General features: G+C 38.6%; 1 long non-coding RNA gene across 1 annotated transcript in view; it reads left to right on the top strand.

Annotated features, from left to right (window-relative positions):
- Positions 1-438: 438 nt before the first annotated feature.
- Positions 439-23,632, top strand: part of LOC136018982 (uncharacterized) — a 43,456-nt gene continuing 20,262 nt past the window's right edge. The window contains exons 1-2 of the long non-coding RNA XR_010614690.1: positions 439-514; positions 5,775-5,898. This is a non-coding gene — a long non-coding RNA (uncharacterized LOC136018982). The remainder of the gene's footprint in view (positions 515-5,774; positions 5,899-23,632) is intronic.

Genomic DNA, 23,632 nt, shown 5'->3' with positions numbered 1-23,632 from the left:
CCTTTACTCCTAAATTTGTTTCTGAGAACAAGGGCATGTGACTACTGTGGCATTCACCTGTGCTGCAGTGCACTCTGAAATTCAGCACTCTAAATAAAAAGGCAAACATCTGAAGCCTACGATGCTGCGTCTGTGCCAGGTGAAGATAAATGTGGTTCAGCTTTCTCCCTGTTCTGACCAGCCTACTTTTAAAAGACATATTTATAATTCCCATCACCTGAAAAAGTTCAGATTTGCTTTTTAATTGTGAAAGTGCCCAGCAGCCCACATACTCATATAAATACTTAAAATCACGTTATTTAATGTAGTCAAGGTAACCCACGCAAAAGAAGAACCACTTGACAGACTACATTTCCCAGGATCCCACCTAGGTGGAAGCAGAGGGCACAGCCTGCTCCCAGGTATAAATGCTCACATGTGGGTGCCTGAGGGCATACTTGGGGCGCGTTTGGGGTAGTGGGTTGCTGGTTTTGGCGCAGAGGCGGATGCGTGGCTCCAGTGCTTCTGTGTGAAGGTAACTTTCTGGCAATTATTACACATTTTTCCAATGTCTAATAGCTTCCTTCAGTATCTACTTTCCTTTTAATTAATGCTTTTGCTCTTCTAAGAGCCATAAAAACATGTACTTTTAAAAATATCCCATTCCTTTGTGCTCACTGCCCCATGTTTTGCTGGAAGCTCTATGTATGTCCTGTGCTATAGTAAGACAAGAAATGTCCTTCTGGTTCTCCTAGCGTTGAAGCTGGTTGTAACAGAGTTGTGAGTACCTGTGTGTGCATGTTCTGGTTGTGACCTGTGTTTCTGGTGCCAGGTATTTGTACTCCTTGGTCTAGGCAGTTAGTGAATGCTGCAACTACAGTAAGCTGCTTCATCCTAGTAAGTATTAGGTTGTGAGCTAGTTAATTTCACATGCTTTGTGGAAGGGGAGACTGTTCTGTGCCTGTGAACAGTGATACCCAGGGGTGGTGGTGGCTTCAGGGGTGCCAGGGAAGAGTGTTAAAGATCAGTTTCTTTGAAGACTCTGCTTTCTTACTGGTTCCCCTGCCTTATTTTTTGGGAGGGAATGAGAACACATCCTAGTCCATCCTGCTCAGACATGAACTGTCTGACCCAAGTAATGCTGCTGAACTGCATGATTTCTACCTCTGGATTCTTCAGTGCAAGCAGCTAATTTATGGTTCCTTCCACTGATGGGGGAAGCAGCTCTTTGTGCCCTTTATGCCCCACTCATAAAAGTCTGGACTTAATTTGGCCCATGTGAATTAGGCCTGTAGAAACAAAAGGCAGGTGATGTTTGCAGCACCAGGCTGACTGAATAAATCTGCTCTATTCTCTTCTTTTTTTTTTTTTTCTTCTTCTTCTTCTTTTTTAACATGTTAATGTGATACAGTGAGCCTAAAATAAAATGCTCATTAATGAAGGAAAAATAAAGCGCCTCATGAACTGTATGCCACAGCCATGCATGTGACACTCCTCCACTTTATTAGCCTGCTGCAGTACCTCACCAGTGATCTCAGCCTGCTGAGCTGGGCTGCCCATTTGTTCCCTGGGCTGGGAGGGTAATTAGTTCTTCATGCTGGATGTGTCCTGGGCCTCTCCTGAGCAGAAGCTGACAGCCATGTGTAGCATTGTGATGTGGAATACTGGTCATTAGGGACAGAGCTGAGATTACCTATCTTATTTCCTTTCTGACCTTAGGTCAGAACTGAAGCACAGTCCCCGAAGTGAAGGGCTTTTGCTTTGTACCTAACACCACCATGCTAACTATCTCCCTCAGAGCTGGCACCTTAGGGAGACAGCAAATCTAAAATAAATATCATAACTAACACACGTAATATGAATGAAATGGCCCTCTCTGAACAGAAACACACTGCCATTTATGGCCAATGTTACCAGGAAGGCAAAGAGAGACTTCAGTATGTGCATTTTGACGTTTCTTGCATTAGTTGTAGTCTCAAGTCCATGTTCCTTATGCTGGTTTCATGGTGTAATTCCAAAGGGGATAAAGAAACAAACCCAAATGTGCACAAGTCAAAGACTACTTAATTTCTGGTGTAAAAAGACTGTAACTGGGACTGGTATTTCCCCACTGCAGGAAGTTCCAGAGTGTTACAGACTTCCATGAGTATAGGAGAAAGCTGCTGTGGGATTTTTGGAGAAAATACTGCTGTGCCATGGCTATGCTGTCTGGCAGTCAAGATCACCGACTCCTACCTGAAGAGGTCTTCTTGTGCCATACAGCGGGGGATAGGGAGGCTCTGAAAGAAATGAGGCAACTGATGGAGCAAGGAGATAGCACCAGGGACCTGACGGAGAAAGGAAGGAAAAGAATGAAGGACAGTTAGGCAGGTTTCTGGTAACAGTGGCCCAGAGTAACCCTGAGCCTGGACTAAAGTGAGATGGCTGCTCTGCAATTATTTATCTTGGCTCCCCTTAGAATTTATGGGACCCAAGGAAGTCCTAACTATACCATTATAAGCAATACACAGCATCAATTCAATCTTCCTAATAATTTGGCTCTAATGTGATTATTTCAGGATTAAACAATCACATGCAAAGGAACATTTTTTCCCCCCCCTTTTTTTGTTAAATTCATTGTTCCATTACTGAATCTACGTAATCGTTATGTTCTGAGTATGGCAGAAACCTGTGCATAATAACAAACAAAAGCATATAAATTAGAAGATCACTTCTTAAAACTCAGAGCTGTAATTAAAAACATACTTGTTTTACTGAAAATTGCATTCAGTAAATCTTTATATAAAACAAGATTTTTATCTCTGTGTCTATATGATTTAAGTAATACAATGTACTTGATTAGCCAACATTAGTTGAAATCAGTGAATACCATGAAGAATTTAATAGTAGTGACTATTTTGTCTCAATTCAGTATGTTATTTTACAGCTGGCTTCTACCACTGCTGGTAGGTAACTATGTGATATATAACTTGCAAGCAGTCCTGCTGTTTGTTACTGGCAATTAATTTCTCTGGTGCCTTTCTTCCATTCAGGCCAGGCCTTTATGTTCTAAATCCAGCTATTCTAATACTCCCCACTTCTGCTGTGTAGAAAAGACTCAGACTGACAGATTATCGCAGGGCAGTTAAGCATGTAATTGCTCAAATGAGTTAAAATCCCTTCAAATATCTGTCTTTGTACCTCATCACACCACTTCATGGACTCAAATATTTGACAATTGATGAAGATAAACTAAAAGGATCTTCATTAGCTACCAACCACCGTGACAAGCTTCTTTCAGCTAAAGGCTGGTGAAGTTTGGGACTTATTATCTACTTAAAAACTGCAGGAAAGCAGAAAAATACTTCAGTGTACTTTAGACCAGAGAAAACTAGAAGCTTACATGGTAGCTGGGGTCAAACAAAACTGTGGTTTGCTAATCTAGAGCTGTACTTATTACAAATGTGCAGTAAAATACGCGTGGAACCTTACAGGATAAAAACATAAAGAAAATAGTTCAAGCTTCTGGTAGAAGCAATCACCACAACCTCCCACCTAATGGCAGATACAGTGATCTTATTCATTACACTATCAGTGCGCATCAAAAATCCATTTGTCAAATAATGCCCCCTTTTTATTGCAGTTTCCTTGGCGGGAATAAAAACTTTGACTTTTAGTATAGTCACCTGGATTTCCGGTGCTGGTTTTGAGGATGCTGAACATCATTTGCACCTAACAGAAAACCCAGGGCAGGGTGGGCTGGGCAGGCTCTGTGCTCACATACAAGAGATCTGATGATGCCCCAAGTCACCTTACATCTTAACCACTTGAGTTTTATGATGACTAGGAGTTTTACAATCATGGTGCTGAAAAGGACTGTTGGAGCAGTACGGGAATTACTGGGTGGAATCATAGCTTCATAGAAATAAGAGGGTGCTGGTCTGTTGCTTCTCAGGGGAAAATGCTGTATGAGTATGTATATGTGCACCTATACATGTTCATGGCACACACATGCTTTATTTTCACTGTTCTGCATAGCAAGGAACAGGTTTTAAAGTGTAAAAAAAGATTTATACCCCCTATAGGAAGGTAGACATTTGACCTAAAATGAGGTGAAGTGGCATGAACAGACGACACTGTATTTAGTGTGAGGTCTACTGAGACAAAGTTGCACTGTAGGGTTTGTGAACAGGCTTTAAAGGGTAGATGAGGTTTGTACTAGGTCAGTACTTACAAAGGCACACAGGTGTTTTAATGTAGGAGAGTAACTGTGTGTAGCAGATGTTTTAGGAAGTTGTGTGCTGTCTACAATTAGACCTGTGCAGCAAAGCACAAATCCTTAAGATCTTGGCATGAATCAACAACAGTAAGGATGCTTTCTTGAGACTCCTAGAAAAATGCATGTCCTGGGTTTACCAGTAGCCGTACACTTTTATGTTCTGCATCATACCTGCTATGAGTTTTTAAACCATTGTAAGTATTTCCTGGAACAGTCACAGATTTTTGTCCTCAGAATAGCATTCCAACACAGGTAAACCTAGACTGTGCAGGCCCACGGGTTATGCAAAGGCTGCAAATAATGGTGTCAACCATTCACAGTCTGAACCAGGTGGAAGAATCTTTACAAAACATGTTTGTTCTCATTTTCCTTGAGACTTGCTAGGGCAGGTTGTTGATGTGCCCTGGCGCTGTTCCACAGGGATGTCCTTGCACTGGCGTGGATTGGTCATGGGCTGCAGCCCCTCAGGGAAACGTGCTGCATCGTGCGGTCCCCCTCAGGCATGGCGTGCCTCCGAGTCCCCGGCCATGTCCCTTTCCCAGAGCCTCCCTTGCTCCGTTCAGAGCGCTCCACCTCCTCCATCACCCCGCGCCTCTCCTCAGCCCTTCACGCCTCAGGGTCCTTCATTCCCCGCTCCCTCCCTCCCTCAGCGCGTGCCCCCGGGCTGGCCGCGGCCCTGCCGGTCAGAACCGGTCGGGACCGGCGCGGGGCGGTCTGAGGGGCGGTGTCCTCGCTCCCTCACGACGCCCTGCAGGCTCGGCATCCAAAACGCTGCTGTTTAGACCCAAAATAACCGCTGAACTCTGTCACACCAGGACTTGCGCTGTTGTAGTCTGTCACTGTGAGGTTGTGTGACCATATTCCGAGGATGGGGGGGAAATAATCGTTGTTGCAGTCACATTTACCTAGGTAAGGGTTTTTTCTTGTTGTTACAACCATCTATCGTGTTTATTTGGAACATAATGTGCTATAATGTATAACGTATGGAAGGTTTTTCTGCAGTGTATTTGATTAAAATATTAAAATCTCCTGTATGTTTGTCCCTGCCCATGGCAGGGGGGTTGGAACTAGATGATCTTGAGGTCCTTTCCAACCCTAACTATTCTATGATTCTAAAATGGTTTCTGTGGCGGTAAGACCCCTTTTTGGACCTCTCTCTGACTCTTGTTAAAAGGAGGAAGCTCTGACAGACTTTCCTGCTACTACGGACTTATGGCCAAAGAAATCGATTTCCTTAATCTATAGCGGACCATTGGACTTGTTGCATTTTAATCTACCACCTGAAATTAAAATACAGTGCTTCACATTTCAGGCGTGTTTCAAAAAGCATGATGCCTAAGAAGCTTTTTGGGCTTGTTCCTTCAAGTGTTGGATATTCTTTCATGAGCGTGATTCTGTGATCTTATTCACCACCTGTGTGTTTTGTTTGCTTTTCATAAACAAACAAGAATCTGGACCATCTGCATTGAGTCACGATTCTGTGATCTTTTAAACCTAAACAAGCAAGCCTTAGACAACACAACATTGTTTTTCCTAGATCCAGCCACACGCTGATGATCTGAGTGACCAGCGTAAACCCCTCCACTCCTTTAATTTCCTTCCAGTGAGATGAAGCTTGAAGTGTTCTCCAAAAGAATTGTGCTTGAATCCCTCAGCTCATAGTAAGTTGAACTTTATGCTTTCTATTGAAGTTAATCACACTTTCTCTCATGAGTAAGAATGTTTTTAACATGAAACAATACTCCACTGAGGTTTAACAAACTATATTTTAATTGTAATTGATTTGTACCAAAAGATAAAATGAGTTAATTAGGGCAAGCTATCAGAATTAATGACAAGGGAAATACTCTATACAGCTGGCAGGTAGGGAGGTAGGAGATGAGAGGTTTTAAAAGGGAATAGGACACTGGCCTTTTTAACCTCCTAGTACTGAACTGAGTAATGAAAATATTCTACCTCTGGCTTTTGCAGAGTGTTTGGTTTTTCTGTAGTATGGAGTCTAGATAGAGGTTGAATGCAGTCCAGAGATTTAATTGGATCTGTCTTACTGGTACTCCTTTGTATGGTATGGATAGTTTTTTGTTTTTCTTCTATCAGGAACATAAGAATGTTTCTTTGGTCTCCGAGTTTCTAGTTGCTGTAAGCAAGGTTCTGGTTCTATAACGATGCCAAGCTAAGCATGTACTATCCAATATGAGTAAAGCTTAGGAAACAGTCCTCAGTTATTGGTAATGTTTCTGGTCATATTGACAAGTTCCAGTTCAATCTGTTGTAAGCAGGTGTCACTTTACGGTGCTTGGCAGTGGTGTGCAGTGTGTCATCATTATGGCTGTAATTTGGTCATGGAAAGCTTAGCAAGAATCCGGTTATCATGGTGGAGGCATTACATGGGGTTATCTTGTCATCAAAAATGTGTCTTATGTAGGCTTGTCATTGTGGTGATGTAAGTCATGGACTGTGCTAAAAATGAGATGTGTGTTTAGCTTATAAATGCTCTTCAGGGTGATGTGTGGGTAGTGCTGTGTCAGCAATCTAAGGTAAACTGTTTTTCCAATTTGAGCATAACAATAATTGCTGTTGTGTGTAGCGATATATAAGTGTGGTGTTCAAAATGATTCTTGCTTTTATCTGGAAAAAATACCCCTTTTTTTTTCCAGTTTTATATGGAATTATTTTCAAAGTGGGTTGAGGTTTATCAATTAAAGCTGTTATCCTGGTGTCAGAACATTCAAAACACAAGAAGCTGTATGATATTTAAGCCAAATTTAATTCTATCCCTTGAAGATTTAAGCCTGGAAATATTGCATTTTAGAATGTCAGTTCCTATGTGAAACCTCATAGAAGAAATAGTATCTCCAGGAGATGTTACACGTCTGAGATGCATGGATGCAGACAGCATGTAGTGGTCACAGAGGGAGCACTGTTTCCTTCACAGAACTCTTGCAGGTAGATTATACACTTTTGAAGATACAATTGGGTATTCTGGTTTAATATTGCAAGGCTGAAATTTGGTGGGAAAGAGCTCAGAAAGTTGTATGTATCACTTCAGGGATGAAGAGATGGTCTAGTTTACTCTCCTTACGGTCTCTGTCAGAAACGTGTCTATGCCAACATGATAGGTTTGTCATTTTATCTGTACATGATTCAGGTAATTTGGGTTCTGCTATTGTAATATCCGAGATGAAGTAATTATGAACATTGGTATCAGAGAAGACTTTAAAATGTTATGAAAGTATTGTTGCATGTGAAGAAATTACTGCTGTTAGGAAAGGTTTAAAATCTACTAATGTTAATTTTGCAAATGAATCTGTACTATCTGCATATTCCTGTTTGGTTTGAGTTGCCTTGAGGCCCTACGGCAACAGGAAAACTAGTTAATTTGGTAAATTTTTAGGCTAAATCTCTTTTTAAAATTGGACTCTTTCTAATCACAAAAAGTTGAATTGGAAAATATACCCGGCAACAACAGAGAAAAGATCTGTCAAAATTTAGTGCAGCCCTCTGCATTTCACCTTTGTCCTTCTCATCTTTTTGTGGAGTCCTTTTCCCCTGTTACTGCTCTCCTCCTGCATGACAGGTGAGGTTGGATGTGAGATAGTCAATAAAGTTTCTCATGTATATTTCAAAGAACAGCAGTCAATTAACCTTGAGAGAGTTGGATGTTCTTTTGTCTATAACAATAGGCCAATACGCTAAATGCAATCAGGCTATGGGGACATACGGAAAAAGCTTCTGGCGCTCACATACAACTAAGTCATACTGAGGTCTTCTCCCTGCTTTTGAAAACACCTTTAAAAATATATTACCAAGAAATCTTCTAATCTGTAGCAGAATTTCTCCCAGTGCAGTAGGATGTTGGTACTACTATTTCAAGAGCAGCATATTAAACTCACCTTTTATGAGCTTGAAGACAGACAGGGGTCATTGACCTGAGTGTGGCTAAACGAAACTTGGTCAAAGATGCAATGAGACAAACTATCAGTGGGATGGGAAAATAGGTTGGATAATCATCATTAAACTTTCTAGTGATGTGGCCCGATAAAGAGTTTTCAGGCTTTTTGTAAGACCAGGTTAAACAGCTTTGTAATTTAAAGTTTGGTTTTACCAGTGATACCTCAAAGACAGGAAATAGTTTGGGGAGAAGTGTCCATAACCCTGGACTTCTGTTTTGCATTTTGGAAATCTTTTAGTCTGTTAACACATACCACTGTCAAGTCAGAATTGTACCTGTTTTCTTTGCTGAAATTGTGGCATTCACGTTTTAATAAGACTATAGGCATGAAATCAATGAATTATGACTTTAAAAGAAGAAAAGTTGCTATTATAATGACCTAACTTTTCCTTAAATCAAAGATGCAGAGAATATTAGAGTATGGTATGTTGATTTTTAGGAAATACTCTTTTCAGGTGTGGAGTCTTGTGTGTATGTATGTGAAAGGCATTTTATATGCAGAAAGGATCACACAAAAGTAGCAGGATGGAAATTACTTTTTCATATCTGTTAGAAAGAAACCCCTGTAGACGTTGATATACTTGCAAGGACTCATCTTCACCTTATATAAGGACTGCAGTCATCTGGTTATTTTAAATTGGTTGCAAAACACAATTATACATAAAGCAGCACAGTAGAGAGCTCTATCAAATGCACTAGAGCAGTAAATACTGTTTTCAATTAAACACTAATCTAAAGGATATTATTTCACTGTCCAAGACCTCTCCAGAATTATTTTTTTTTTAAACAAACATCTTTTAATTACAGAATTTCATTTGCTGGCTCTGAAAGTTTGTCCTCTTAATGAAGAAGATACTTTAAAATTGCTCACTGTAGTTCCTTGCAGAAGGCTTCATTCTGAATTTCATTAAGCACACAATCCCTTTGAAGTGCTCTTTTTTTAGTGAAAACATTATGAGGCCCATAGTTTGTGGTATGATACTGAAAAGGAGTGCGGGTCAAATTCTCTAACGAGGCAAATTAGTACAACTCTGATTTAAATGAAGTTGTTAATTTACTTCAAATGGGACTCTGAACAACTATTTTAAAGTCTGAAGGTGTAGTATAAGACTTAAGCATTTTTAAAGCATATAAATACGTACTTTTCAGTGTCTGAGTTTTGGTTCAAATAAGATATTCACAGAATATCAAATAGGCTTCTGCCATTCTTGAAAGTGCCTTGTAGCCTGTCTATATTGCTGCAGTACTAATTACACTGTACTTTTTAGAGGTGATTAAACAGGTATCTGGTAATGAGATTCAACTGTAAACTACTGCAGAAAAATGGGCAGGTAATTAGAACTCTGTTCTCACCTCAGTTCAACAACATGAGCAAACACACCTTTCCTAGAGGTCACTCTGGGACAGTGCTAAACAACACAGTTATTTGTGTATGCAGTGTGCGTGATGCTGAGCTGCCTGGATTTGCAGCAGTCAGTTTTAATTTTCAAGAGGCATATGCACAGAGGTACGGGAACAATGAATAAAATACATTTTTGGAAAGTTACTTTGCAGGTTCTTGTTGGTCCAGATCTTAAATTCACATGATTGGCAGCTATATGGCAGGTAATCTGTATACACACTGATGTTGTCAATACTAAAGAGTAATCAATAATCGCTGAATTTGATAATAATAGATAGCCTCTTGGGTCCCTGTAGTGGCAGCAGTTAATACTAACTCTCTAAAAGAAGCTTTTCCATGTTCCCTGTGCTTTCTGGGAAAGAGAAGTTAGTGAGCCAGACAAGAATTTTATAAAAAGAATTTATCAGGTTCATATCATTTATGTATTTTTTAATATTATTTTTTCCTTGAATTGTTCAGTGTTGAGGGCTGTTAAAATGATCAGGTGTAGCAAGAATAACTTATTTGTCAGCACTTTTAAGGCTCTTATCCATTCTTGTGGTTGCACATCAGCATGTTAGACCCACCTAGATCCAATACTGTTCTAAGAGATTCATCACAGGGGGAAGTTAGGGTGGCGATGGCATTGGCTTACCAGCAAACTGGTACTCACACGTGTGAATAAAATGGCATGCTTAATTTCTAAAATAGAGGTATTTTGTCCTTGAAACAGTTATTTATGTTTGAGAAACATTGTTTTAAGTAGTGTTGGGTTTTCCAAGCACCTCTGGAATAGGTATCCTAATTCCATTGAAGGTTAATAGGCTTTGTATGCCTAAACCCCTTGGAGCCCTCTGAAAATCCCACTTGTAGGACATGGCATTATTGGTTTAAACCATTCAAGAACACTTTACTCATTTGCTAGAAGGACCCTACAGATTTCTTTGATCTCTTCCTGAGAAGTTCCCAGTGGTTTTGAAGGTATAACTGCTTGTTTAGGAAGTAGAAAGCTGCTACACACAGTGTTTAACCATCATAGCATGTAACTGTTGCGATGTTGTGAAGAAACTACATCTAAACCTGTAGCTGATAGTTGGAGTCCAGGTAGCACCTTTACCATAATCTAATAATGTCCAGCCACTTTAGTTTTGTAATCTGTTCTGTCTCTGCTTGTTTCATCGTCCAGGACTATGACCTCAGGAACACTGCTGCTCCACATGAAAGATTACTAGGCTAAAATTAAAGCATGTAAGAAACTTGTTAAATGTTGTCAGGGTTTATAATTTAAAACTACTGTGTTATTAGATATTGGAACAGCACAAAAGGTAACTCGTGCAAAGGTTTTAACCTCTGGCCCCTTCTATACCAATTAAAGTATAATGTATAATGAAATTTTAATCTCATATAATTAAACACATTATTAATTTTGTAAAACTAGAAAGACTTTTTAACCTTTATTAATCTTCCCTTTTGAAGAAAATAAGCGTGTTTCCTGCAAGTTGCATTGTTTCTTTTTAGTTAAAAGGAAGAATTAAATTTGTTTATACAAGTTCATAAAATATTTTCCTCTGTCTTTTCTCTTAGGTTAAATATCAAAAGCAAATTGTTTGAGGTTTTTTTTTTTCTTATTAAAAAAAAGCATTGTTGAATATCAGTGTCCTCAGGGTAAGGTAATAGACTACACAGATTTAATTAATCAAGAATATATTTATACTGTAAAATGTCTAATATATCATTAAATCCTTTCCTCCTTTGCCACACAGAATCTCTGCTCAGAAGGTATTAAGATCTTAATAAGACTTATTCATTAATTGTCTTAACTAAAATTCTTGTTGCTGTATATATGTATGTACGTACACACACACAAACACATTGCTTGTAAGCATTCTCAGTTTGCGAGAGTTAAATAGCAAGATTTCCAATGACCATTATCAGAATATGCCCTTACGGGATGGAAACAGTATTGTAACATGAGACTGCTGATAAAATGTCTGGGAATGGTATAAGGAAATGTCTGTAGCCTAGTAATTGCTTTCTTTAAAAGTTAAACAAAAATGTGTGGCTGGAAAAGATTCTAAGAATTTTGAGGAAGATGCACATGATAACTAATACTCAATGCATTAAAGGCTATGATGTTAGTGTATAATAGGTAATTTGGATTCATTACCGGTTACATCTTGGTGTGTATCATCTCTGTGGCCTTAGTAGCATCAGGCTTAAAGCAGATGAAGCACAGTTTTGTTTTGCCATGGGTAAGTGTTGTCTTCAGTGCTCAAGAGTGCCACTGCTAATTGAGTGGAACTGAACATGGGTGGAAGGACTTCAGAGTTTCTTAATGCAAACTACAAACTAATGCCCTAGCTTGCTTTGTCCACTGCCTCCATGTGGTTATGCAAAAATAAAGAAATTGTTGTCATACTTTTTATACTTTTTTAATCCCCACTTTGCCGTTAGGATAGTCATCCGCCTTAGGAAAAAGGTGTGCAAAGGAATGAGATATGCAGTCCCAGATATTTCTTCAAGGCTAGGCCAGGCTCCATCTGCTTGTACCTTACATAGTCAAACACCATCTTTTTTCTATAAAATGTCTCTAGAATCTTTTCAAATATTACTTTTTCCACCCAGAAAATCTCTGGGTAATACCCAGAGACATTTTTAATAACATGCTAAAAGGTGTTCCTAGAAATATTACACACATTTCAGAATAGGCATCATGCTTGATGAGCAGTGTGACATTTTGGTAATGTTCTTGCCTTTCTATTTGAAATGAAAGACAGCACAAAGCATCAGAAAACTTAGGTTACCAAAGGAAGAGGATCTTTGGCTGTTATCGATACATTCACTAGACTGTCAAATGATGATGGATAGCAGGCAACTAAGATAAATTAGCATCCTGTCAGCCCCGAATAGCTGGGCAAACAGCTTTCATCCATAGCAATATAACTTCCCTGTGAGTATATGGTGCAACTGGGTAATCCATTTGGAGAAACCAAATAATTTCTCTGATGCTTCCTGGTACAGACAACAGCTATAGGCTCTCATCACAAGAGTTTACTGATAATGCTAAAAGTCCTAATTCTTGATGGAACTGATGTTTTGAGATTTGTGCTGAGGTTTGTTATTACAGAACTGGTGTTATAGAATGATAGAAGGACAAGGTGAATAAAATATCCATTGCTTGCAAGTTACGTAGGAACTGTGAAGCTGTTGATGAATGGATGTACCTTCAATATATAGAAATATATATATATAGTGCATATATATATATATATAAATATATAGTGCATTTTTCAGGTGAAAAAGCAAGGTACTCATGCTTTCTGTATGCATGTTTGGTTAAAAAGATTAGTATATTTCAAAGGCTTTTGGCGTAACATTATTTTGTCAGTTCTAAACTTGGCGGCATAGAAAAGCAATTGGAAGGATTGTCTTTGTCCAGCAGTCAGCTTTGGGAAGACAGCTGAAGGAATCTAAGAGATCAGTTTAGCATTGTCCCTTCTGTGTGTAAAGTGAGTAGTCTCTTTATCCATCTGCCAACTTGCGGGCCTAGTCATACTTCCACAGGGGTCAGTAAAGTAATTGGGCAAAGGCAGAATGAAATATGTGGTGTTCTATAGGTAGTACAAAGCTCCTAACTCTACCATCAGCATGGAAATCATCCCACTTGGAGTCTTGTTTCCTGGGAGCAGTTCTTAGATGGCAGAATATCTGCATGTAATTAAGAAACAAAAAGTACAGCTTACAAAAAAGTCTTGTGTTCATGACACTCAAACCTAGCATAAGCTTATTTAAAGTGAGCATAGACACTGGAAAACATGGAAGCTGAAAGAATAGAAAACAAAATAGGACAATGGAAGGAGAGGGAATTCAGTAATATTAGAATAAAAAGATTCTGCACTGGGCAAGTTTTCCCCAGATTACCTGCCTCTAATATTAAATTACTGTTTTCTGGCAGGATCATCTGCAAAACTCTGATTTTGTTTCGTCTTCTGTTCATAGTCTGATAATTGAGGCTGAATTCCCTTGTCTTTAATATGCCATATATTCTCCACCTGGCAAAGGACTCAGACAGATACAGATAAATACCCTGTAGACATACAGACAGAGAAACTGCTGTAATTGCTTTCATAATGACTCTCACACATCAAAGGAAGGCAAATAATGGTATTTAACACTGTTTCCATTCTTTAGCTGAAATCTAATTTTATAGAGTTATTGTCAGGCAGTACAGTGAATGTACAAGTGCAACTGTCATAGCCTACTCATATTAATTAGCTGCCCACAAGAGGTCCAGGATAGTAATGGCAAAGTTCTCCTCATTTCAGATGGTCTGATATTCAGACAGAACCATAAGTACAATAGCTTGATTAACATAGTTGCTTAGATCAGGTTTTCCCTAGGAGTATGTCAATTGGCATTTTGAAGAATCAATTAATTAGCACTCCAAATAATCCATTCTTGGGTTAATGAAAGTATTTTGTACAGCTGAAAAAACTTACATGAAATAAAATCCAAGCCTTTCCAAAGTGCCAAGGTGGAAGACTTGTAATTTGGAGAATGCTGTTTACTCCATGGCCAACTTCATAATAAAAAGTTATTAAAAGAAATTCAGTTGACCAGAATTTATTCAACAGTTGAACTGGTTTTGATTTGTTTGTTTATCTTCCAGAGGAGAAGGGTATTCAGGGCATATAACAGTGGAACAGAAATTAGAATTTTGCTGTGCAGTGATAGGTTAATCAGGGCAACCAAATATCAACAGTTTGCCTAACGTTACTTACCGCTTACGGAAGTTAGATCTTGAAGATAATTTAGTTGGTTTAGATTCTGCAAAGCTATACTCACATAAATAGTCAGTCAAAACCCATGTGATTACTTTCACTGAATTTTTGTTGATAGCCCAGAAGGCTTTGAAATTAATGGAAGCATCTACCCAAGCCAAATTCTTCATGTCAGGGAACTTTCAGAAATAAGCCTTTATTTCCAAATCCCCTGGCAGTAAGATTTGAATCCTGTACGGACGGAAACTGGAGGGAAGACTTTTAATTGCATATGTAAAAACGTAGCATGTCTTAAAAGACACTTGACTTTACTTGCAAGATTTTGTTGTGTTTAAAACTCATAAAAGTACTAAAAAATATCTATGACTTTCTGCCACATACTTTTTTTTTTTAAAGGCAATTTTTCATGTTTTGTTCTTGATGTTCTTATTAGTGATGTGCCAAGGTAGAGTATTTACATGAAAATGCAGCTTGTTTTCTGTCAGCTGGCTATATGTAAATCCAGACTCAGCCTACATCAGGCATCGTGCTTTCTGAAATTCAGAGTATGTTGCCACACTAAAAAGTGTGGTAATTTCAGGATCCCATTAAGTATCATTCCATAAAATACTGGAGTATAAATACCAGAACTTTATGCTAATACTAGAAATAGTCCAGTTGAAGCTAAGCAATAACTTAATCTCCTAGGAAAAAAAAAAGCTAGAGTCTTTCACCTAGGCAAGAGCCAAAGTATGAGAGAAATAAGGTGCTCCTGTATTTGAGGATAATATTGTTAGGCTCACTTTCAGTCCATTTCTGTTTCAAGGCCTTATACTCTTGGGTGAATTTCATCTGAAATCAATAGTGACTCTATGGAAAAAAATGTAGAAGTGAAATTGCAATGGACTTACTTACCCTTCATCAATGAAGTATATTCTATCATATCTTCTGGTTTTAACAGATTTTCAACTTGGATAGATGCTCCAAAGCTTGGTTAGGCTTTACAGTTTGCTAAACGTTGTTTTATGATCTATTAATCTAGCTCATTTAATCACACTGAAAGAGAATGTCATTTGGCTTCATCACTTCATATCAAAACCCCTGAAATACCACTAGATAAAGCTCTATATTCAAAAAAACTGAGAACTTGCAATGCTGCAGTGATCTGAGGTACGCAAAGAGGGTGGCCCTGTGGAGAAAGGTGATAGACTTGCCCTGAGTTGAGCTGGATTAACTTCTGATCTGCAAGAGCTCTGTATGTGTCACTGTGCCTCAGCTTCCCATATTTAAAATGAGACTAAAGCTTTTTGGTTGTTTGGGGTTTTTTGGTTTTTTTCTTTTCTTTGTCTGTTTAAAGCCTGGTATCTTCTACAAGGGCAATTCTTAATGCAAATACATAGAATACCTTGTATATGTTTATCTTGTGATTCAGATGCATGTGTATAACAAAACCTAGAAGTTTTTTGAGGCTCAGTTAATTTTACCAAGGGAAAGGTCACTGGTAAAGGTTCACCTTTATGCTAAATAAAATGAAATACTATGTAATTTTCTTTGTACATTCACTTTTCTTTCCATGAATGGATCTTGGAAGCTAAGTCATGCTGTACAACTAATTGAAAATAGAATTATAAACAGTAAAATAAGTCGGAGTATTTGCAACACATATTTCCTGTGTTGGAAATAAAGCTTGTTTTCTAGCCTTCTAGAAAGACTGTTGCATTCCTGATGTTCTGAATCTTCCTTTTACTATAGCCAGCGTTTAGGAAACTGGTTTGGGTCTATTTATTTTACATTTGTAGGTCCCTTTTGTTTCAAATGCCTAACTTTAGAGTTAGTTGTCAGAGCTTATTATGGACTTCTGCCAGAAGTGAGATCTTCCTTATTTTGCTAATCAGCTTCCTCCATATCTGCATGCTCATTTTCTGATATCTGATGAGGCGACAAGGTCATTGGACGTACAAGTACTTATTTAAAAACCGACATGAGAGTGGGATAGAGGTTAGTTGGGTCTATCAGAGCTGTCAATCAATTAATGAAAATTATTGAGCAAGGACACCGTGGGGGAAATGAACAGAAGGAATGAAAATGACCATGGAGATGCAACATAGGGAAAATGACAGAACTGACTAAATGTGCTCACGTGAGTACTAAAACCAGACATGCTCACAGAGCAAATGAAAGACAGCACTGGGAGATGCTAGGGCCAGCATATATGCCATTATATGGACCAAAAGACTGGGAGGTTATTTCAGCCTTTTGTCCAAAAGCACACTGAATGCTGCATTTGCTAAGTAAAGAATAAAGTTGAGCAGTCCCCAATGCATTCTGAATGGCTTTTGTTAAGATTCTGCAGCCTCACTGCAGATTTGTAGCATATAAAAAAATTCAATGTCTAGGGCTAGGGTAGAATTTGCTGCTATGGGCTGGAATTTGAAATTAGCTGAGGGGGTATAGAACAGATTCCTACCTGTAAATAAACTGCAGTTATAAATAGCAAAATAGGGCAGCACTGACAGAGCCTCACAAAAGCTCACTTAAAAGCTGCACTATCACTACAGTACACGGTGTACTGGCACAAGACAAGAGTATACTGTTTATCAGTACAAAAAAGAAATAATTTATAACTTGATCCTTGGGGGGGAAATGGAGAAATAAAAAATAGACAAAAAAAGAAACAAGAGAGGAGAAAAATTGCCAATATGTTTGTGTGAATGAAAGATAGTGAGGGGAAAAATGAAAAGAGAGTGAAGTCAGAAGCAGGGAGATACTGACACCAAATCTCCGCAAAGCATTCAAAATTCTCCAGCTGCCATGCTTTTAATTTGCTACCATTCTAATTAAAATGCAAATTAAATTTATAATTAGCATCAGCGCTTTCTAAAGAAACCTCCTTGTGTGCAGCACAAACATATGGGACGATGGTATAGTGTAAAGTTTGTAAAAACAGAAGGAGAGACACAAATGGAAGGACAAAAATGTTGCTACCAAATAAGTTTCAGAGTAGGAGGGGGCAGGGGAGCAAATGGGGAGACACAGTGGATTTTAAGGAATGGAATTGGGTAAGTGTCCCAGTGTAACAAAGAGATTGCTGAATATGAAAGATCTGTCTGGGAGTTACTTTTTGTTGAATCAGGTGTCAGAGGTCATGCTGCATGTCATTGGTGTTGTATAGAGCATGCCAAAAAGGCATAAAGGGTCACAGCTTTTAATCAAAAAGTCTATGACCAAAAATGAACCACTGCTTGCTTCCAGATAATTAATTTAAAAATTGATGGGAAACAAAGTACTAAAATCACATCATGATTTGAGAGCATACACAATCTTAATGCTCACCACTTCCCGTGTGAGAATCAAACCAGAAAAGCTGGAGTCAATGACACAGAACATGCAGAGTCTTTGTACCTTCACGCATCTCTGTAAACCTGGTGAAATTTCATTGTAGGAGCTTTTATTTTCTTATTAATTTATTATGGCTGGTGTGGAATAAAAGTTGGAAGCAACTGGAAAATATTCAAACACTTTGTTGAAACAAATCGCTCTGGTTAAATGCATGTCAGCATTTTCATAACTATGTCTTAGCAGGGAAAACCAGTTATGTTCATTTGTATTTGCAATTGTGCCTTTAAGATTCGCATGTAAACCTTGTACCATCAATACCTTTGCAGCACCCAATCAGCAGGGAAAATGGTGTCATGTGATACACCAGACACATCACCGTTGAGACACTGTCCCAAATTAAACTGTTAATCAGAACAAACTGTGGCACACACACTGCTTTTTGTGACTGTTTTTATTATTATTCCATTTGTAGAAAGCTCGTGGCTATTTCATCAGTAGCAAAAGCAGCTGCATAAATCTGATAAATGATTTGTTGCAAATTTTGCCTTCATCTCTATTGAGAATGCAGTTGGGTGCTGGTGCTTTTCTGTTGCTACTTTCACTGTGTATTAAGCAGCTAATGTGGTATTAAAGGCTTGATAAAACTACTAAGGACAAAATTGGCTCATTCTGATATCATTTGGTTGTAGGGGTGTCTTTGAGTTCTCGGGGAAAGGGAGGGGAAGAAGTCTAATCTCAAAAGCAGTAGTGTGTTTATTTTCCCACTAAGGATCCTTGCAAAAGCTTGAGCGCTTTTAATATTCTGTTAACTCAGCTCTATTTATTAGCCAGGCTTTCCATAAGATATTTCAGAATTTGAATGCACCAGGCATAAATATTTCGTAGCTGTGTGTTAAATTGTTACAGAACTGATGCAAAGCAGGATTGTAGGAATATTTTTATAAGTCATAAAGTCAATTAAAAAATGATAAGCCTATAATGTTGTCATTGTGATAGTACAAAAATGCATTTGGCATATGCTGTCTTGGGCATGCAGACAAATTGTGACAAACAAAGTTTCCTCCTGAAATTCTCTAGAATTTGGACAGGAAATTTGTTTGGTTTATTTTTAAGGGCATGAGAAAGATGTGCTCTCTTCCACTGTCCAAGATGGTATGTGCTGGCTGTGGTCTCTTGGCATTACTGCACTGAATTCCACTACATTTTAGATTCTTTATATTTTAATAAAGTTAAGAAACCCCATGTATCTCACTTATTTTAATCAATATTTAATAGAATACCTAAGAATAACTGAATGTACAATGTCAGTTAAAGTATGCCTTTGTTCTGCGATGTATATCCTGTGAGCAAACACATGGCAGCTCCATTCTTTGTTTTCCAACACTGGTTCAATTTTTGGAAGTTCTAAACACTTGCAACTCCAACTGACTTCACTGGAAGTCTTACTGATTAGCTCTGAAAGTCTGGCTGTGGACTCCACTGTCCATATGGATGGTATCGTTCTGTCCTGTTCCATATCAACATATGTCTATCAAAAGTGCTAAGGAATTGTGATCAACCAAAGTAAGGGGGAGGGTAGTGTTTAGAATAGTGATGAAGGAATAAATCATAGTGGTCTGAAGTTTCTAGAAGAAAAAGTTATTTAGAATTGCATGGAATACATAGAATATATGGAAGCTTGAACATGTTCTAAATGCAGATTGTCTTAAGCCTGGTTTTCAGAAACAGGCAAATCAGTGCCATGTTACAGCTTTTTGGGGGTACTGTATGTATGTGTCAACATTACTATTAGTCTGCAGAGTCTGGAAAATGCATTCTTTATTTGAATGGAAAATGCATTCTTTATTTGAACTGCTGCTTCTGTATGTAGCCCTAGCTTAGATGACTACAGGAGAGCTGCTTGCCTGGAAGGATGAAGTTAGGTATTTGGAAGGTACTGCAGATTTAGCCAATCTAGATTTGTCTGAGCATGGGGCATGAAGCCAGGATTGTGAGCATTTGCCCTTTAACCTAATGTAAGCAATTATTTGAGACGCTTAGAGGCAAAGTTTCCTTTCGTTCTGTGAGCACCAGAGATGGGGAAAAAGCCTGTAGAGAGAAGCTCTGCATACATGAGGCGAATTGCGGAAGTACTTTCTTTTTGACTGGGGATCTAACTTCAGGTAAGTGGAATCCAAGACACAACACTTCAGCAGTCCACAAAATTGTAAGTTAACAAAACCCTACACTTTGGAATGAACTTTGGCCCACATTGTAAAGCTTTGCAAACAGATTTTAAAATAACTTACTGGTTTTATAGAAGCTGACAACATGAAATTGAAGTGTTTTCTAGCAGCGAAATAGTTCTACTAGCACCATGATTTGAGAAGCATTGTCTTCTGCAGAGAATCTGAGTTCCAGGCATTTGAGAAGGGAGGCAATGAGCCTAAATGAAGTCTTGTGTTCCCCAGACAAAGGGTGAAAACCAAAAAGGCATAAAAGGATCGCTTTGTGTTATTTTTAATTGTTGTCCTTTTCTTATTCAGTAAATGAAGTCACCTTTGTAGTGGTTTCATGAACCGCTGGGTAATCAAAATTATTATGCTGCCACCTGTTGTCCGTTAATTATTCTGAGAAGATACTCATAAATCATAACACTGGACAATAAATCAAACTGTCAGGACCCAGGTCAAAGGTGATGCATGAAAAGTTATAGGTCACCAACAGGGTGTGAAAGATCAGGGTTGTGGAGCATCACTCATTGTCAAGTAATGTTGGGAGAAGTGCCAGTGGAACAAAAGAAAACCTAAAGTACAGAAGAATTCAGGCCCAAAGATAGGCTCCAAGCTCATGCACAAAAGGAATCAAATTGACATGTCATTACACTGCAGATCTGACAACCAGCAAGATTGTCTAGCAATGCCCTGACTCAAATACTTTTGTCTCGACTGATCGTTGGTGCAAGTCAAGGCTTCTTTTGAAATGTTTCATGTATCTGGGCCAGATTCTGCTCCTGCAAGAAGTCAGTGAGTGTCTTGGCCTCTACGTATTTGGAATTTAAAGCAGTGTTAACATTTTCTGCACTCGCTGAAGAAGCATGAGTGAGACTGTATTTGCCAGGGCTGAAATTCATGAGCTTCTTCTAAAGTTGAAGTTATTTGGTATCCAGGGTTTATCTTCCTTGGGATGAATTAATACCCTGGCAGAAAAGTAAGTCCAGTGTTACAAAAAAGTTCTTATTCCAGCCTGTACTCAGGCCTACATAAGTCTCTGAAAAGGCATAAGCAGATGCGCTACATCTGTCTTTTCTTAAGCAAAGGTAGTGGGCTTCACATTGGTTCTGACTCACAGTCTCAACTGCAGAAGTAATGTCAGGGTCACCTCTCCTGCTGGATCTGTGCTCACATCAGGAGATTGGCTTTCTGTGAAAAGATAAAGGAATGCAAACCTTGTGATGTAGTTTCTCTGGACTAATTCTTTTCTTGCCCTTTCTTCCTATTCCTCCAGCCCTGGGCAGCTGGCTGTTCCTGGTGTTATGGGTTATATAGATGCACCTCAGAATTAAGCAGCTGAGACTAAACAGTGAGTGCACTTGCTCTGCACCTTCTTTTTTCACCACGTTTCAGCAGGTGTTTGCAATGCCCAGATTCATCAGCTTAAACCTGTGCTGGTTCAGCATTACCAGCAGCAGGGGGAAGGTACGTTTCCTCCCTCTAAGCAGAGGTGGGATGCCATTATGAGGTTCAGGTCTGTCTGCACTTTCCTAGTTCAGAAGCGGAGATCAGGTCTTCCTGGGGGGAAGGTATTATTGAAGGACTTTGACTTGGATTCTGGAACAATGGGTGAGTTCAGTCATCCCTTTTTGTATTAAAAGTAAAAGGTTGCAGCAAAGGTGCATAGCGTGCTGGTATGTTCTGTTCTATGGTTTGTGTCTGCTCTTAAAAACTTCAGCTTGAGTTCAAATCCTTCAACTTACATTGAATTGCATGTATTTAAAATAAAGTAATTATTTGAAAGCAAATGTGCACTGACAGAAAATAGCTGATTTAAAACCTGGCTGGAGGTAAATTGTTTCTGATGTGAAAGAAGTGACTTTAGGAAATAAAAGAAGTGCTATCTGCTGTTAACTTGCTGTTAGGGTCATCTGCTGTAGGTTTTGCAGCTAATGGACAAGCAACTTCAATTTAAAAACATGATTTATTTCCGTAAAGCATTATGAGTTGGGTTTGTTTTGGCTGCGTTGTCTTTGCTCAGATAATTTGGATTTTGTGGTATTTAATAAAGAAATTAAAATTAATTCAAGCCCAACAATACTGTTAACTTCAGCACTGACTTGGTGTTGATCTATCTCCCTGTGAGCTCAGACCTGGATGAATTTTTTCCTTCTCACTCTGGGGAGGTCACTGAAGAATTGAGGCATGGGTCTTGCCTAACTAGAGAAAAACTTGCTTGTAAATTAGAAGCAATTGAGGTTTTGATTAGATGTGTTCATTTCCCTTTGGTCCTGGTTCCTGAGCATTTGCATAAATGGAGTTCAAAGAAATAGCCATGAGCAGTATTTTTTACAGTTTTTATAAGCCTTTTAGAAAGATGCAGAATTCATTGATGAGGAATAAATTTGTGATGTAGAACTTTAGAACTGTTAAAATCACTTGGGGCTCTGACTTAGTGTTTCACCCTGGATTTCTGTTTGTGGGTAAGAGTAAATTAAAATATTGTACAAGGAGCAACTGTTTTCTTTCCTTTTGAAACACGAGAAGTTTGAGTTCATGATGGCTGCTATAAAAACAACCACTGGTTATTATATTAGATGTACACTGGTGATGGAAAGCAGTGTTAAACTTGAAAAGGAAACTTTATTTGCATTGAAGAAGGGAGATTTGTTTTCTGTTTGGGGAAATAGACTTGTGACTTAACAGCAAATATCACAGTTCAGCTACAAATGTTTTCTTGCTCGGTACCTGCCATGGACATTCTGAGGAAGAACTAATGTCGTGTAACAGCTAGCAAACTTATTTGAAGATCTGTAATTAGAGTGAATTGTTAAAATCTATGATATGTACATAGGTGTTCCACAAAACAGGGAACTTAAACAGTGCTCAATATGTTCTTTATAACGGTTTTACTAATTATGTTAATGTCTTGAAGAACCAAGCACTGTATGTACACAGGAACTACCCAAAAGGTGTCAGCCTGCAAGGAACATTGATTGCCACTCTTGCAAATATCTTATTTTCTTCACTATCATTCTTGATTTCCTAATAATCTTTAATGCATAAAATGGGTCTGGCTGTGGAAGTTTCCTACAAGTCTAATTGTTGCAAGAGTACATAAAATATCCCCTAAAAAATATCTGTCTTCTACTGAGTGGAAACATCACTGAAATGGGCATTTCTTCTTAGTTAATCACTTTGGCAGGATCCTGAATATTATTTAATGGAATTTCATTGTGTCAATATTTAACACACATATGCGGAAGAACAGCCAGTGAATAATGTAGCACAGACAGAAACTCAACTCTCTGCTGGTAGGTGTAAAACTCTGCAGGCAGCATTCTAGGCAGCTTTACAGGAGCCGAGAACGAAACCGCTTTTAATGGAGGGTCTGGAAGAGGCCGGACCAGACCCCAGAAGGTTTGTAACATATCAGGCACATACAGATTCACTGTATCCCTGTGTTTCGTTAACATCATCGCAGTGGCGCCTCTCAGCCTGTGAACCTCTCCCCACTTGGATTTCCCAGGGCGCACAGGCCCACAAAATAGACCCTACAATTATTCTCTGTATCTTTTGGTTTTGAGCAATTATCATATGAATGTGTGAACTCTGTGCAGAGAATGAGAAAACTGAGTGCAGGTCCATGGTCATCAAAATAGTTACGGACTTTCTATTCCTAAAGTGAGATTTCACTTCTTGCATGTTACAGGGTTATTTTCCTTGTGATTCTTATGGATAATTATCTTTTTCTTTTCTTTTTTTTTATTT

The sequence above is a fragment of the Lathamus discolor genome, chromosome 8, assembly GCF_037157495.1.
Source record: "Lathamus discolor isolate bLatDis1 chromosome 8, bLatDis1.hap1, whole genome shotgun sequence".
Taxonomy (NCBI): domain Eukaryota; kingdom Metazoa; phylum Chordata; class Aves; order Psittaciformes; family Psittacidae; genus Lathamus; species Lathamus discolor.
Note: the sequence above shows the minus strand (reverse complement) of the source record. Positions and strands in the feature narration are given on the sequence as shown.